Here is an 11393-nt window from a genome sequence, read left to right on the forward strand (position 1 = left end):
ACAACAACAACAAACAATATTATTGCATATAAAATTCTAGACAAATTTAAAAAGTATTCACTGTATAGCAAATGAAAGATACCCTGGAGGAAAGAGCTAGGCTATTAAGAAATATAATTCTATTTTACATCATAAGGCCAATCTATTATTTTTTTATGGTAAATGTAACTTTCAAGGTAAATGGAAACCAGTATGTCTGCTGTCTATAAGATAGGGATGTTGATGTGAAATGATCCAGCTGCTTTAATCTACCAGTCTATAATACAAGTAGTTTCAAAACCTCTCTAAACCTCAGTTAATATATTTCTTAGCCATTTTCTGTAAAATGAAGGAAATAATGCTTACCATGTAAGGTTATTATGATGTCATCCATGTTAAAAGCATATCCCAATATGGATACTGCTTGGGTGCTCAGTAAATTATTATTTTAATAATTATTTTGTTATTTAAATGGATCATGATATCCTTTTAATGTGTCCGTGAAACTGACAAGGTCCTTTTCCTTTGAAACAGTGTTTTTTTAGAAACTTACTGACAAGTACCAAAGTAGTGGTTTTCCATTTTTAAATTTTGTCACTGTTCTGATTCATGCACTGGGTTTACTGTTTGACAAGAAATTGTGAAAAGTTTATAGTAGGAGTCAGATAAAACTTGATTATTGCTTTGCTTGTAACCGGTAGACTACCCATAGTCTTATATCTAATCTCAACACTAATTAATTGCTTGAGTCCTGGTGTAGTGCTGTAGGATAAGCACTAGATTGCTAACCGCAAAGTCAGCAGTTCAAACCCACCAGTCACTCTTTAGAAACACTATGCAGGGTCACTCTGAATCAGAACCAACTCAATAGCACTTAACAACAACAAGAATTTTAGCTCAGTAGAAAAGATGCAATCACTAGAAAAGGGGATTATGGTTAATGAAGAAGGGGGAACTGAAGAAACAACAAAATGAAGGAAACCCTCCATAAAATGGATTGATAATATAGCTACAGTTTGAACATACCAATGATTATAAAGATTACATGCTAGTATTAGGTGCCTCTGAGTCAGTTCCACCTCTTAGCAATCCTGGGCATAATGGAAGTGCCTAATCCTGTGCCATCCTCTCAATTGCTACATTTGAGCCCACTGTTTTTGCCACTATGTCATCCATCTTGTTAGGAGTCTTCCTCTTTTTCATTGACCCTCCACTTTCCCAAGTATGATGTCCTTTTCCAGAGAACGGTCCTTCCTGAGAAGTCCAAAGTATGAGCGATGTCTCACCATACTTGCTTCTAAGAAACATTCTGGGTGTTCCTTAGAATGTTCTTGCTTCTAAGAAACAATCTGTCTTAGATATGTCTATTCTTTTAGAAGTCCATGGTACTTTTGATATTCTTCAAAAACATCATAATTCAAATGCATCTATTTTTGTGCAGTCTTTCTTTGTACATAGTACTAGGATGTTGCACTGGGCAGCAGGTTTGGTTTGAACTACAAGGTCGGTGATTCAAATCCACCCTTCACTCCTTGGAAACGCTATACAGGTTTCACTATGATTTGGAACCTATAAAGAGCTCTGGTAGCATAGTGGTTATGAATTGGGCTGTGAACCGCAAGGTCAGCAGTTCGAAACCACCAGCTGTTCCACAGGAGAAAGATGAGGCTTTCTGCTCCCATAAAGATTTACAGCTTCAGAAACCCTGTAAAGGGTCACTATGATTTGGAACCAACTCCATGACACATAACAACAACAACAATGATACTTAACAACAACAGAAAAAAACTTTCACATGCATATGGGCAATTGAAAATACCATGATTTGGATCAAGCTCACTCTAGTCCTGAAAGAGGTATCTTTGCTCTTTCCAACACTTGAAAGAGATCTTTTGCAGCATACTTGTCTTGATTTCTTGACTGCTGCTTCCATGAACACTGGCTTTATTACAAGCAAAATGACATCTTTGATAACTTCAAAAATTTCTCCAGTTACCATGATGTTATTTATTATTTTAGTTGTGAGGATTTTGTTTTGTTAAAATTGTCCACTCAATGGCAACAAGTTTCAGCTCTGAATCCTGGAAATCAGAGTTTGTCGTTGTGCTAATTTGATTATAGTCACGGGACATGTTGATAGTAACTGAATATGTTGTTTCTAATTGCCTTCAAGTCAGTTCTGACACATAGTGACCATGTATAGGGTTTCTGCAAAGCGCCTTGAAACTCTGACCTTGCAGTTCAAAGCGACCTTGCAGTCCAGTGTGTTATCCTGCAGCACCACACCAGGGCTCCAGCTTACTATAAGAAAATGGAAAAATAACAGAGGATCTTTCCATCAACCATAATGCTCAGGTCCAGGTCTTTTATTCAGGGGTTATGTTTTCCTCATGAAATCTATGTGGCTTGTGGACTGTGAGAGCTACTGAAATTGATTACCAAGAGAAATGTTTCTTGCAGACTTCAATGAGGCTTAAAGAAATACTCTTGCCGCCAAAGAAGGGATTTTTTTTGAGACCTATATAGAAAATAAATAATTATTGTATCCTTTGAATTAGTAACTATTTTCACTATAAACAATTAAGCATTTACTTAGCTCTCATATCTGTTGTTAGATGACTCTCTGGACTAGCTGGATGGTTCTCCTGGTCTCAGATAAATTCATTGTAATGTTTGGTAGACAGTTTTCAGTGAGTTAAAGTGACAGAGGTGATTGAATCAGCCACCTTTTATCCTGCATCAAGACAGATTATGCTCCCAATCTACAGCCAGAGGGCAAGAATTACTGACCACAAAGCTTAATTTATTTCAAGCTCTACTTATGTCATACTTGCTAACATCTTATTGACCAACACAAATCACGTGGCCAACCCCATAGTAAGTGTTGTTGTTGTTAAGTGCCGTCGAATCAATTCAGACTCATTCAGATCCATTATCAGGTATCTAAGGAACAGATAGTGGGTTTGAACCACTGACCTTGTGACTCAAACCAACCTTGCAGTCCACTGCTTAAACTTAAAGCACTTCATCAGGACTCTATTATATAGTAAGGACAATGTTGTTGTTGTTAAGTGCCGTCGAGTCGGTTCCGACCCATAGCGACCCTGTACAGGGTTTCCGAGGGTGTAAATCCTTACGGGAGTAGAAAGCCTCATCTTTCTCCCGCAGAGAGGCTGGTAGTTTCGAACCACTGACCTTAAGGTTCGCAGCCCGATTCATAACCACTACGCTACCAGATAGATAGAGGAATTGTGAAGAGTCAGAGCTACTAATGAAATCTACCTATTACACTCTGATCAATATCTCTTTAAGTTTTAGTCTTTGATATCCAGTCTTTCTAAGTTTTACTGTTGACCTTTAAATATGACATTAACATACCTTTTTACAATTAAATACAGTGCATCGTGATTGTAGAAATTTTGCAACAACATAAAAATATCTCACCACCTGGATGTTATCACTGTTATTTTTTAATGTGAATCATTGTATAATATTCTGTGCATATGTGTAAATTAAATGTGTGTTAATTTTGGTGAAATCCTTGAAAAATATAGGACACGACTATGAAGAAAATTGCAATTATCTGTAATTTCAAATCCAAGAAATAATCACTATTAGCATTTGTCATATTTTGTTATTGTTGTTGTTAGGTGCATTAAGTTGGTTCTGACTCATAGTGACCCTATGCACAATAGAATGAAACACTGCCTACTCCTGTTACATTCTCACAATCATTGTTACAATTGAGCCCCTTGTTGATGTCACTGTGCCAATCCAACTTGTTGGGGATCTTCCTCTTTTTTGCTGACTTTCCACTTTACTAAGCATGATGATCTTCTCCAGAGACTGGTCCCTCCTTATAATATGTCTGATATCACATTATAGTCCTGGTATTTTTCTTTGTATATATGAATGCATGTGTATATTTACACATATAATCATTTGTTGTTGTTAAGTGTCATTGAGCTGGTTCTGACTCATAACTACCCTGAATAGAGTTTCCAAGCAGCATCTGGTGCGTTTAAACCATCAACCTTGTAGTTCAAACCTACCTACAGCACCATACCAGGACTCCTTTATCGTACTGCATATAAAATTCTATACTTTGTTTCTTAACAAATGTTACATAAATAAGCATTTTTCCATTTAACATTCTTCCAAACATTGATTTTGATAAGTGTATTTAATTACCTCACTAAATCGACAATACTTAATAACAACAACATTTAATTCCTTGCATAAACTATAAAATACTTAACTATTCCTCCTGGTGAGGCACTGTAGGATCAGCAGTGGACGTGCACCAAAAGGTCAACAGTTCAAACCCACTAACTGCTCCTTGGAAACCCTATACAGGGTCGCTGTGAATGGGAACTGACTCAAATGCACTTAACAACAGAAACATTCCACAACTATTATATATTAGACTGTAGCCAATCATTAGCTCCACCATACAACTAACCTTTTGTTCCTTCTCAGTGTCAGGCCTTCTATGTTCATAGCAGTGGAAATAAAATAACATGACAGGGTTAATTCTATTATCTGTTATTAAATGTTGTTGCTGTGTTTTAAAACAGTTTATTGTGAATTGAGTTAAAGGTTTACAAAAAGATCATCAGTTTCACATTCAAGGAATAACACACTCTGTTTCGTCCCAATGATTGCAATTCCCTTCATGTAGCATTATCCGGCTTCCTCCCTGTGGTTCCTATTTCCATTCCATCCACCTTCACATTCCTTCTCAACTTTGTCTTTAGGTAAATGCTGCCCTTTTGATTTTGAATAATTGACTGTTCCATAATTCATAGCGAACATACTTTATTAATGTTGTCCCCACTATACACTTCTTACTACTTGACTAAAAGTAGGACTGTGAGGGTGAGTTCCTTCCCAGACTTGAAGGGTGGTCGAGGGACATAGTCTCAGGTTCCTCTTTCTTTCTTTCTTTTTTTTTTTTTTTAAGTTTGTTTTTTTTCTTTTCTTTTTACTCTTTTAAAAAAAGTTGTCAATGATAAACTTTATAGTAAATTACAAAAAGTTATAAGTTTCAATTATCCCACACCTCCAAACACCATTATACATTTATCAGACATCATCCTTCCCCCTTTCCCTGAATTTCTACGTGAAAGTCCCTGAGATGGGGGAGGAGGCCCATAGATAGGAGAATTTCCAATCCTAAACCCCTTGGGCAGGTCTAATAATTGAGGAAATATATTAGAGGAAGAGATGGTTCCTAGCTGGTGGAGTTCAGCCTTGTCTTGTAGACCCAGCCTAGGGCTTCTGGCAGACATCATCATTCCAGCGACCATCATCAGTAAAGTGGCACAGTCTTCACCTTCTCCAAGGCTGTATTCATAACAGTTGTCTGGCTACTCTGGCCACCAGTTCTTGAAGTCTGTCTGGTAGTTGGTCCCATCCACCCATTTTCAGGGCCCATTTTCACCTATGAGGCCCATCCAGTGGTTCATAAAGCTTGTGTGGTACTTGATACAATTCTGTTCCTCTTGGGAAGTGACCACAACCAGGTCGGAGTTTTCTAGCTGGCAGTACTTCTGTGCCTCGTGCCAGAACTGCCCAGAATGAGAGAACCAGTTGCAGCTGTCTTCATGCTTCACTCAGTTAATGGGACAGCAGGTATTCTGAAAGCCATTGCTCTTAAGAGCATCCGTGTAGCAAGACAGGGATTTCAGGTCTTTCACCAGCTGCTGGACTGCCAGGAACATGCTGAAATGATCTGATTTGTGTTCCTACACCTGTAAATTCAGCTTGTTCTCCAGAGTAATCACCTTGTCTTTCAAGCTTTGGGATGCTTGTAGCTCCTGCTTATGTTTCTCCACCTCAGCTCCCAGAGTTGTTATCAATCCTTAAGAGCTGTCATCCTTGGTTTTCAGTGCAGGATTTCATACGCAGTGCTTGATGTGAAATTGAGGGAAGTTGTTCTTACGTCATCAGATCCCAGTAAAGCTCAGAAATTTGCGATCAAATCACACAGATGAAGACCAACAAGAAAAGGCTGAGGCTCAGGGAGAACAGGTGCAGGTAGGATCCAGAGCAGAAACACTTCTGGAAGGATTGAAGAAGATATGGCCCATTCCTAAACCTCTGGCTTTTCTTCTCACTTTCCAAGGGTTGGAGGTCATTCATCATTGACATGTTTTAACCCAAACAGTCTCTGAAACTTGCAGAGCTGTGGAAAGCCTGGAGCTATGATTCCTGGGTTACTCCTATAGCACAGCCACCAGAGTTGGGAAGAACTAAATTCTGGAGAACTGGAGTCAAGGGTGACCGAGGAAGTTCCACACCAGTGACTGATGTCCTTCTGGTTTTTATATTGGCAATATACCCTGTTCCTGACAGCCAGCACCTGTGTCTTCTTTTCAGAGGACTGTCCTCAAGCTACTTCATCTGGGGACTCCTGACCCCATGAACAAAGACATAGTCACAGAGGACTAGAGCAGACAATGAAGCATCTAGCTCATATGAATTGAGGGGAGATGCACAAGAACACCCAAACTTGAAGATAGTACCCATTTGACCTAGCTTCAATGGTTGGATGATCAGAATTCAATTTTCAGGGGAAGAAAGGGATCTAATACCAGAGAGTAGTGCTGGCCTCAGTTTCCTCTCCTTCTGACCACTAAGCTTGGTTTTTGTTTTCAGATGCCATTGAGTTAATTCTGAATCATAGTGACCCTGTGTACAACAGAGCAAAACACTGTCTGATTCCTTACAATCTTCACAATTGTTGGTGTGTTTGAGCCTGTTGTTGCAGTCTGCCAATCCATCTCATTGGGAATCTCCCTCTTTTTTGCTGATCCTCTAATTTACTGAGCATGATGTCTTTCTCCAGGGACTGATCCTTCTGATAACTCATCCTTGAAAATACATAAGATGAAGACTCACCATCCTGGCTTCTAAGGAGCATTCTGGCTGTACTTCTTCCAACACAGATTTGTTTGTCTTCAGGCAGTTCATGATATATTAAATATTCTTCACCAATACCATAATTCAGTCTTCATTATTCACTGTCCAGCTTACACATGCATTTGAGACAATTGGAAAATACCTTGGCTCCAGTCACATCTTAGTCCTCAAAGTGACATTTTTGTTTTTAATCCTTTAAAGAGATTTTAGCAGCAGATTTGCCTAATGCAAAATGTCATTTGAGTCATAAAAGTTTACTGTGGATCAAAGTAAAATAAAATCCTTGATATGTTAGTCTTTTCTTCCTTTATCAGAATGGTTTGTGTTGGTATGGTTGTGAGAAATTTTGTTTCTTTTATGTTTAGATGTAATCCAGAATTTGATTTTCATCAGTAAGTGTTGAAGTCCTCTGTTTTCAGCAAGCATCTTTGTTCCCTTTTTAAAAATTGTCTTTAGGATGAATTACTACAGGCAACATTATTAGGTCAAAGGATATGAATTATTTTGCTAATCTTTCTACACACTATTCAGCTGCTTTCTTAAATAACTATATCAGTTTATATATGTGCATGAGAATGAATGTATTTCTCTCACTAGACCTTTATAAATACTGTGTATCTAATTTTTAATTTTGCTTATTGCTTTGTTTTCATTTTTGATTACTAATTGAACACATTTACCAATATTTCTGTATGTTGACTTTATTTTCTCTTTGTATCACTGTTTTGATGTCTTCTCATTTATTTATTAGACTTTTAAATTTTAAAGTTATTGAGCATTTTATGCCATGACTGTTGCAGAAGGTTTCTCACTTTATTATTTGTTGTTTATGGTTTTGACATGAGAAAGTTTAATATTTTATATAATCATTTATATTGATTGCTTTTTTGAAACATGTCCAATTAGTTTAAGCATAATAATATTGCCTTATCTACAACTGGACAATTATTCATTTGTATCTTCTTCTAATTGATATATTGTTTAATGGAAGTCTTTAATTCATTTAGATATTATTTTTTTATTTGTTTTGTTATGTGAGAGTTGAAATGCATGCATTTTCCTCATAAACCTTGCTGTAATAGTCAACTTGACTAGGTCAGGATTTCCAGAAGTATAGCAGTTGAAATGTGTTTAGTCCCATGGTGATAAAACCTAATACGGGCATAGTTAACTCTATGATCAATTGAATGGATTTTTCTTGTGGGTTTGGCCTGTTTCCAATATAATGGGCATATGAGAAAGGCTCTCTCTTCCACTGCAGACTTGGGAATCAACAATTTTAAGCCATTTCCTTGACAATAAACTTCTTTTTATATGCTGTTGCTGATAAGTGCCTCAAACTATGAGGTTCCAACTTATAGGCTTTGTGACCTTGTATAGGCTTTCCAAGAAGCAGCTAATGAGTTAGAACCACCAACCTTGTGGTTCAAACCAACCTTGGAGTCCAGCACATTAACCCAGTGTCACACAAGGACTCTCATTCTCTCTCTCTCTCTCTCTCTCTCTCTATCTATCTATCTATCTATCTATATACATAATCATATATATATGATTGGTCCAGTGGTGAGTATTTTTGTTTTCTGGACATTGAGATGCAATCCATACCAAAGGCTGTGCTCTTTGATCTTCACCAGTATATATATATAGTGAGAGAGAGAGAGAGAGAGACCCTTGGGTTCAAACCAACTTTGGGATTTGCTTGTTTAGAAAACCCAGCCTATAACACTAGCCTATTATCCCAGAACCATTTATTGAATATTTGATAAAAAACAGTTGCAAGCATACATTGACAGAGGATTTCCAGAGGTTCAAGCTGGATTCAGAAGAGGATGTGGAATGAGGGATATCATTGCTCATGACCAAAAGATCTTGGCTGAAAGCAGAGAATACCAGAAGATGTTTACCTGTGCTTTATTGACTATGCAAAGTTTTTCAATTGTGTGGATCATGACAAGCTATACACAACATTGTGAAACATGAGTATTCCGGGACACTTAATTGTGCCCATGAGGAATCTGTACATGTACCAACGGACAGTTGTTTGAACAGAGCATGGGAACACTGAATGGTTTAAAATTAAACAGTGTGTTTAACAGGGTTGTATTCTTTCACCATACTTATTCTACCTGTACGCTGAGCAAATAATCTGAGAAGCTGGGTTCTATGAAGAAAAACATGGCTCAGGATTGGAGGAAGACTCTTTAACAACCTGTGATATGCAGATGATACACTCTTGCTTGTTGAAAGTGAAGAGGACTTAAAATATTTAATGGTGAAGATCAAAGAGCACAGCCTTTGGTATGGATTACATCTCAATGTAAAGAAAACAAAAATCCTCACCACTGGACCAATAAAGAACATTCTTATCAACAGAGAAAAGATTGAAATTGTCAAGGACTTCATTCTTCTTGGATCAACTATCAACACTAGTGGAAGCAGCAGTCAAAAAATCAAACAACTTATTGTATTAGGCAAATTGCTGCACAAGACCTTTTTAAAGAGTTGAAGAGCAAAGCTGTCATCTTGAGGACTAAGGTGCACCTGACCCAAGCCATGGTATTTTCAGTAACCTCATATGCATGTGAAAGCTGGACAGTAAATAAGGAAGGCCATAGAAGAATTGATGCTTTTGAGTTATGATGTTAGAGGAGAATATTGAAAGTGCCATGGGCTGCCAAAAGAGCAAATCTGTATTAGAGGAAGTGCAGCTAGAGTGTTCCTTGGAGGCCAGAATGGACAAACTTGTTTCTCATACTTCACACATTTTGTCAGGAAGGACCAGTCACTACAGAAGGATATCATGTTTGATAGGGTGGAGGGTCAGAGGAAAAAAGGAAGACCCCTGGCAAGATGGATTGGAAAAGTGGCAGAATCAATGGGTGACAACAATTGTGAGGTTGGCCTAGGACCAAGTAGTGTTTCATTCTCTTGTGCATAGGGTTACTATGAGTCAGTACCCACTCGATAGTACCTAACAACAAACAACTGTATAACATATTTATTATAAATATACATATCTAGGTCTGCTTTGGAAATCTGTTCATTGGTAGATTTTTATACCTATTTATCGTTGTTGTTAAGTACCATAGAGTTGGTTCTGACCCATCATGACTGTGTATTGGGTTTCAAAGGGGCAGCTGGTGGATTTCAACTACTAATCTTGTGGTTCAAACTACGTTTGTATTAGCAACACAAAATTGCTACATGTAGTTTTTTCTTAAAAAAAAAATACAGAGTTGTATATAGGAAAAAATGTATGGTTTTAAAGATTTACATATGTGTAATTGTACGTATCTATACATATATGTACTGAGTCCTGGTGTGGCACTGCACAATAAGCACTACCCTTCAAGGTCAGCTTGAACTACAAGGTTGGCAGTTCAAACCCATCAGCCACTCCTTGGAAACTCTAAGCAGGGTCACTATGAGTTGAAGCAGACTTGATAGTACAAGGTTTCTAAGAAGACTTTTAGAATCTTTTCAGGAGCTTGAATCAGGCACACCTTAGTCTTCACACTGACATCTTTGCTCTTGAACACTTAAAAGAGGTCTCCTACAGCAGATTTGCGTAATACAATATGTTATTTGATTTCGTGACTGCTTTTTCCCTGAGTGTTAATGGTGGATCTAAGCAAAACGAAATCTTTGACAAGTTCATTCTTTTTTTTTTCATTTATCATGATATTATTTATTGGTATAGTTATGAGGATACTTGCTTTCTTTACATTGAGCTGCAATTTCAATACAGCTCAGAGGCTGTAAATCTTTACAGGAGCAGAATGCCTCATTTTTCTCCCAAGGTACATCTGGTAGTTTTGAACTGCTGACCTTGAGGTTAGTAGTCCAATTTGTAACCACTATACTACCAGAGCTCCTGGGAGTCCTGGTGAGGCACTGTGGGCTAATATGCTGGACTGCAAGGTCGCTTTGAGCCACAAGGCCAGCAGTTCAACCTAACCAGTCACTCCTCAGAAACCCTTACAGAGTCGCTATGGGTCTTAACCAACTCAATGGCACTTAACAACAACACCAGAGTTGCATATATAGAGAGAGTCCTGGTGTGGTGATGCCAATGAATTACTAACCAAAAGGTCAGTAGTTAAAACCACAAGGTCAGTAGTTCAGCCTCTCCTTGGAAACCTTATACAGTGTCGCTATGTATTGGAATTAACTCCATGGCAATTAACAAATCTATTACTACACACATGCAAGAAGGGGATCTAAAATAATCAAGGAAAAATGGGATGAAAAGATACTGTACTACTTCAATGAACTATATATGAGAGGGCTTCAAAAAGTTCATGGAAACATTCCATTAGCTTTTTTTTTTTAGTTTTAGCAGTTTTTTGTTTGTTTGTTTGTTTGCTTTTAATGTTTTATTGTGAATTGTGTGATAGTCTACATGGTAGAACATCAGCTTTACATTCATTCCATCATCCATCATTTCGTTGGCATAGTTATCATCCTGTCCATGCATCCTCACCCAACCA

At 37.7% G+C, this 11393-nt stretch overlaps 1 pseudogene; it reads right to left on the minus strand.

The window, feature by feature from the left end:
* Positions 1-5250: 5250 nt before the first annotated feature.
* LOC102833256 lies at positions 5251-5928 on the minus strand (annotated as a pseudogene).
* Between the last annotated feature and the right edge of the window lie 5465 nt (positions 5929-11393).

This window comes from Chrysochloris asiatica, unplaced genomic scaffold, assembly GCF_000296735.1.
Source record: "Chrysochloris asiatica unplaced genomic scaffold, ChrAsi1.0 scaffold00489, whole genome shotgun sequence".
NCBI lineage: Eukaryota > Metazoa > Chordata > Mammalia > Afrosoricida > Chrysochloridae > Chrysochloris > Chrysochloris asiatica.